The sequence below is a fragment of the Lolium perenne genome, chromosome 4 (assembly GCF_019359855.2).
Source record: "Lolium perenne isolate Kyuss_39 chromosome 4, Kyuss_2.0, whole genome shotgun sequence".
NCBI lineage: Eukaryota > Viridiplantae > Streptophyta > Magnoliopsida > Poales > Poaceae > Lolium > Lolium perenne.
The window spans coordinates 67,754,009-67,759,605 of record NC_067247.2 but is presented as its reverse complement, the minus strand read 5'-3'; positions in this window follow the sequence as shown (position 1 = coordinate 67,759,605).

Here is a 5,597-nt window from a genome sequence, read left to right as displayed (position 1 = left end):
GCAAACACTTGTGTGAACTGTGCATTGATTCCTATATACTTGCTTATTGCACTTGTTATATTACTCTATGTTGACAATATCCATGAGATATACATGTTACAAGTTGAAAGCAACCGCTAAAACTTAATCTTCTTTTGTGTTGCTTCAATGCTTTTACTTTGAATTATTGCTTTATGAGTTAACTCTTATGCAAGACTTAATTGATGCTTGTCTTGAAGTGCTATTCATGAAAAGTCTTTGCTTTATGATTCACTTGTTTACTCATGTCATATACATTGTTTTGATCACTGCATTCACTACATATGCTTTACAAATAGTATGATCAAGATTATGATGGCATGTCACTCCAGAAATTATCTGTGTTATCGTTTTACCTGCTCGGGACGAGCAGAACTAAGCTTGGGGATGCTGATACGTCTCCGACGTATCGATAATTTCTTATGTTCCATGCCACATTATTGATGTTATCTACATGTTTTATGCACACTTTATGTCATATTCGTGCATTTTCTGGAACTAACCTATTAACAAGATGCCGAAGTGCCAGTTGCTGTTTTCTGCTGTTTTTGGTTTCAGAAATCCTAGTAAGGAAATATTCTCGGAATTGGATGAAATCAACGCCCAGGGGCCTATTTTGCCACGAAGCTTCCAGAAGTCCGAAGACGAAACGAAGTGGGGCCACGGGGTGCCCAAACCCTAGGGCGGCGCGGCCCCCCCTGGCCGCGCCGGCCTATGGTGTGGGGCCCCCGTGCCCCTCCCCGACTTGCCCTTCCGCCTACTTAAAGCCTCCGTGACGAAACCCCGCATCGAGAGCCACGATACGGAAAACCTTCCGAGACGCCGCCAACGCCGATCCCATCTCGGGGGATCCAGAGATCGCCTCCGCACCCTGCCGGAGAGGGGAATCATCTCCTGAGGACTCTACGCCGCCATGGTCGCCTCCGGTGTGATGTGTGAGTAGTCTACCCCTGGACTATGGGTCCATAGCAGTAGCTAGATGGTTGTCTTCTCCCCATTGTGCTATCATTGTCGGATCTTGTGAGCTGCCTAACATGATCAAGATCATCTATCTGTAATTCTATATGTTGCGTTTGTTGGGATCCGATGAATAGAGAATACTTGTTATGTTGATTATCAAAGTTATATCTATGTGTTGTTTATGATCTTGCATGCTCTCCGTTACTAGTAGATGCTCTGGCCAAGTAGATGCTTGTAACTCCAAGAGGGAGTATTTATGCTCGATAGTGGGTTCATGCCTGCATTGACACCGGGACAAAGGATGAAAGTTCTAAGGTTGTGTTGTGCTGTTGCCACTAGGGATAAAACATTGATGCTATGTCTAAGGATGTAGTTGTTGATTACATTACGCACCATACTTAATGCAATTGTCTGTTGCTTTGCAACTTAATACTGGAGGGGGTTCGGATGATAACCTGAAGGTGGACTTTTTAGGCATAGATGCAGTTGGATGGCGGTCTATGTACTTTGTCGTAATGCCCAATTAAATCTCACTATACTCATCATGATATGTATGTGCATGGTCATGCTCTCTTTATTTGTCAATTGCCCAACTGTAATTTGTTCACCCAACATGCTATTTGTCTTATGGGAGAGACACCTCTAGTGAACTGTGGACCCCGGTCCAATTCTCTTTACTGAAATTCAATCTACTGCAATACCTGTTCTACTATTTTCTGCAAACAATCATCTTCCACACAATACGGTTAATCCTTTGTTACAGCAAGCCGGTGAGATTGACAACCTCACTGTTTCGTTGGGACAAAGTACTTTGGTTGTGTTGTGCAGGTTCCACGTTGGCGCCGGAATCCCTGGTGTTGCGCCGCACAACATCCCGCCGCCATCAACCTTCAACGTGCTTCTTGGCTCCTCCTGGTTCGATAAACCTTGGTTTCTTTCTGAGGGAAAACTTGCTGCTGTGCGCATCATACCTTCCTCTTGGGGTTCCCAACGAACGTGTGAGTTACACGCCATCATTGTGCAGGTTCCACGTTGGCGCCGGAATCCCTGGTGTTGCGCCGCACTACATCTCGCCGCCATCAACCTTCAACGTGCTTCTTGGCTCCTACTGGTTCGATAAACCTTGGTTTCTTACTGAGAGAAAACTTGCCGCTGTACGCATCACACCTTCCTCTTGGGGTTCCCAACGGTCGCGTGCTGTACGCGTATCAAGACTGTTTTCTGGCGCCGTTGCCGGGGAGATCAAGACACGCTGCAAGGGGAGTCTCCACATCCCAATCTCTTTACTTTGTTTTTGTCTTGCTTTATTTTATTTACTACTTTGTTTGCTGCACTAAATCAAAATATAAAAAAATTAGTTGCTAGTTTTACTTTATTTACTATCTTGTTTGCCATATTAAAAACACAAAAAATTAGTTATTTGCATTTACTTTATCTAGTTTGCTTTATTTACTGTTTCTAAAATGAGTAATCCTGAAGTTGAAGTTCGTGCGTTTAAGCAAAAAGGGGAAGAATGTTTAAAAGATGCTTGGTATAGAATTAGTGATGCCCATAATAGGTGCACTAAGAAACACTCCACCACTATCCTACTGAGGAATTTTTATGTTGGTATCTTTAGCTGGAATAGGTATGTTCTTGATTGTCTCGCGGGAGGTAACTTCCTAGGTACTCCTGCCTTAGAAGCTAGTTGCATTATTGAAAGTTTATTTGGAATACCACCTGTTAATGAAGTTAAAATTGAAACCTCTCTTGAGGATGTCATGAAAAAGTTGGAAACCATAGAGCAAAACCCCAAGTATTGATACTACTTTGGGAGCATTACTTGATAGCACTGATAAACTTGATAAATCTCTAGGTGGAATTAATGAGAAAATCGCTATCTTAGAATCTTGTGCTATTCATGATAATCAAACCCAAAGAATTAGTGAACTTGAGGAGGCTATGGGAACATTGGGTTCGTCCTTTTCATCTATAAAGTTTAGAGAGAAAGCTTATGTGGGTAAGGAGCGAAAGTTCATATATGTCTCTAAGGGGCCTAAACCAAAAAGCTATTATAGGCCTAAAATTGATAAAGCTCTTAAAACCACTATAGATAAGGGAGCATCTAAGATACCCAATGGGACAAATTGTGAAAATTATGATGTTGATACTTCATCTCTTGATAATACTTGATACACATTTTCTGCGCCTAGCTGAAAGGCGTTAAAGAAAAGCGCTTATGGGAGACAACCCATGTTTTTACTATAGTACTTTTATTTTATATTTGAGTCTTGGAAGTTGTTACTACTGTAGCAACCTCTCCTTATCTTAGTTTTGTGCATTGTTGTGCCAAGTAAAGTCGTTGATAGTAAGGTTCATACTAGATTTGGATTATTGCGCAAAAACAGATTTCTTTGCTGTCACGAATCTGGGCCTAATTCTCTGTAGGTAACATATAAAATTATGCCAATTTACGTGAGTGATCCTCAGATATGTACACAACTTTCATTCAATTTGAGCATTTTCATTTGAGCAAGTCTGGTTCCTCAATAAAATTCGTCTTTACGAACTGTTCTGTTTTGACAGATTCTGCCTTTTATTTCGCATTGCCTGTTTTGCTATGCTTGATGGATTTTTCGATTCCATTGACTTTCAGTAGCTTTGTGCAATGTCCAGAAGTGTTAAGAATGATTGTGTCACCTCTTAACATGTAAGTTTTGATTGTGCACTAACCCTCTAATGAGTTGTTTTGAGTTTGGTGTGGAGGAAGTTTTCAAGGATCAAGAGAGGGAGATGATACAATATGATCAAGGAGAGTGAAAGCTCTAAGCTTGGGGATGCCCCGGTGGTTCACCCCTGCATATATCAAGAAGACTCAAGCGTCTAAGCTTGGGGATGCCCAAGGCATCCCCTTCTTCATCGACAACATTATCAGGTTCCTCTAGTGAAACTATATTTTTATTCCATCACATCTTATGTACTTTGCTTGGAGCGTCTGCTTGTTTTTGTTTTTGTTTTGTTTGAATAAAATGGATCCTAGCATTCATTGTGTGGGAGAGAGACATGCTCTGCTTTTGCATATGGACAAATATGTCCTTAGGCTTTACTCATAGTATTCATGGTGAAAGTTTCTTCTTCGTTAAATTGTTATATGGTTGGAATTGGAAAATGATACATGTAGTAATTTCTATAATGTCTTGGATAATGTGATACTTGGCAATTGTTATGCTCATGTTTAAGCTCTTGCATCATATACTTTGCACTTATTAATGAAGAAATACATAGAGCTTGCTAAAATTTGGTTTGCATAATTGGTCTCTCTAAGGTCTAGATAATTTCTAGTATTGAGTTTGAACAACAAGGAAGACGGTGTAGAGTCTTATAATGTTTACAATATGTCTTTTATGTGAGTTTTGCTGCACCGCTTCATCCTTGTGTTTGTTTCAAATAAACCTTGCTAGCCTAAACCTTGTATCGAGAGGGAATACTTCTCATGCATCCAAATCCTTGAGCCAACCACTATGCCATTTGTGTCCACCATACCTACCTACTACATGGTATTTCTCCGCCATTCCAAAGTAAATTGCTTGAGTGCTACCTTTAAAATTTCTATCCTCCACCTTTACAATATATAGCTCATGGGACAAATAGCCTAAAAACTATTGTGGTATTGAATATGTACTTATGCACTTTATCTCTTATTAAGTTGCTTGTTGTGCGATAACCATGTTCCTGGGGACGCCATCAACTACTCTTTGTTGAATATCATGTGAGTTGCTATGCATGTCCGTCTTGTCTGAAGTAAGGGAGATTTACCGCTAGAATGGTTAGAGCATGCATAATGTTAGAGAAGAACATTGGGCCGCTAACTAAAGCCATGATCCATGGTGGAAGTTTCAGTTTTGGACAAATATCCTCAAATCTCATATGAGAAAATTAATAATTGTTGAATGCTTATGCATAAAAGAGGAGTCCATTATCTGTTGTCTATGTTGTCCCGGTATGGATGTCTAAGTTGAGAATAATCAATAGCGAGAAATCCGATGCGAGCTTTCTCCTTAGACCTTTGTACAGGCGGCATAGAGGTACCCCTTTGTGACACTTGGTTAAAACATGTGCATTGCAATGATAATCCAGGTAATCCGAGCTAATTAGGACAAGGTGCGGGCACTATTAGTATACTATGCATGAGGCTTGCAACTTGTAGGATATAATTTACATAACACATATGCTTTATTACTACCGTTGACAAAATTGTTTCTTGTTTTCAAAATCAAAGCTCTAGCACAAATATAGCAATCGATGCTTCCCTCTGCGAAGGGCCCTTTCTTTTACTTTTATTGTTGAGTCAGTTCACCTATCTCTCTCCACCTCAAGAAGCAAACACTTGTGTGAACTGTGCATTGATTCCTACATACTTGCATATTGCACTTGTTATATTACTTTACATTGACAAATATCCATGAGATATACATGTTACAAGTTGAAAGCAACCGCTGAAACTTAATCTTCCTTTGTGTTGCTTCAATACCTTTACTTTGAATTATTGCTTTATGAGTTAACTCTTATGCAAGACTTATTGATGCTTGTCTTGAAGTACTATTCATGAAAAGTCTTTGCTATATGATTCATTTGTTTAC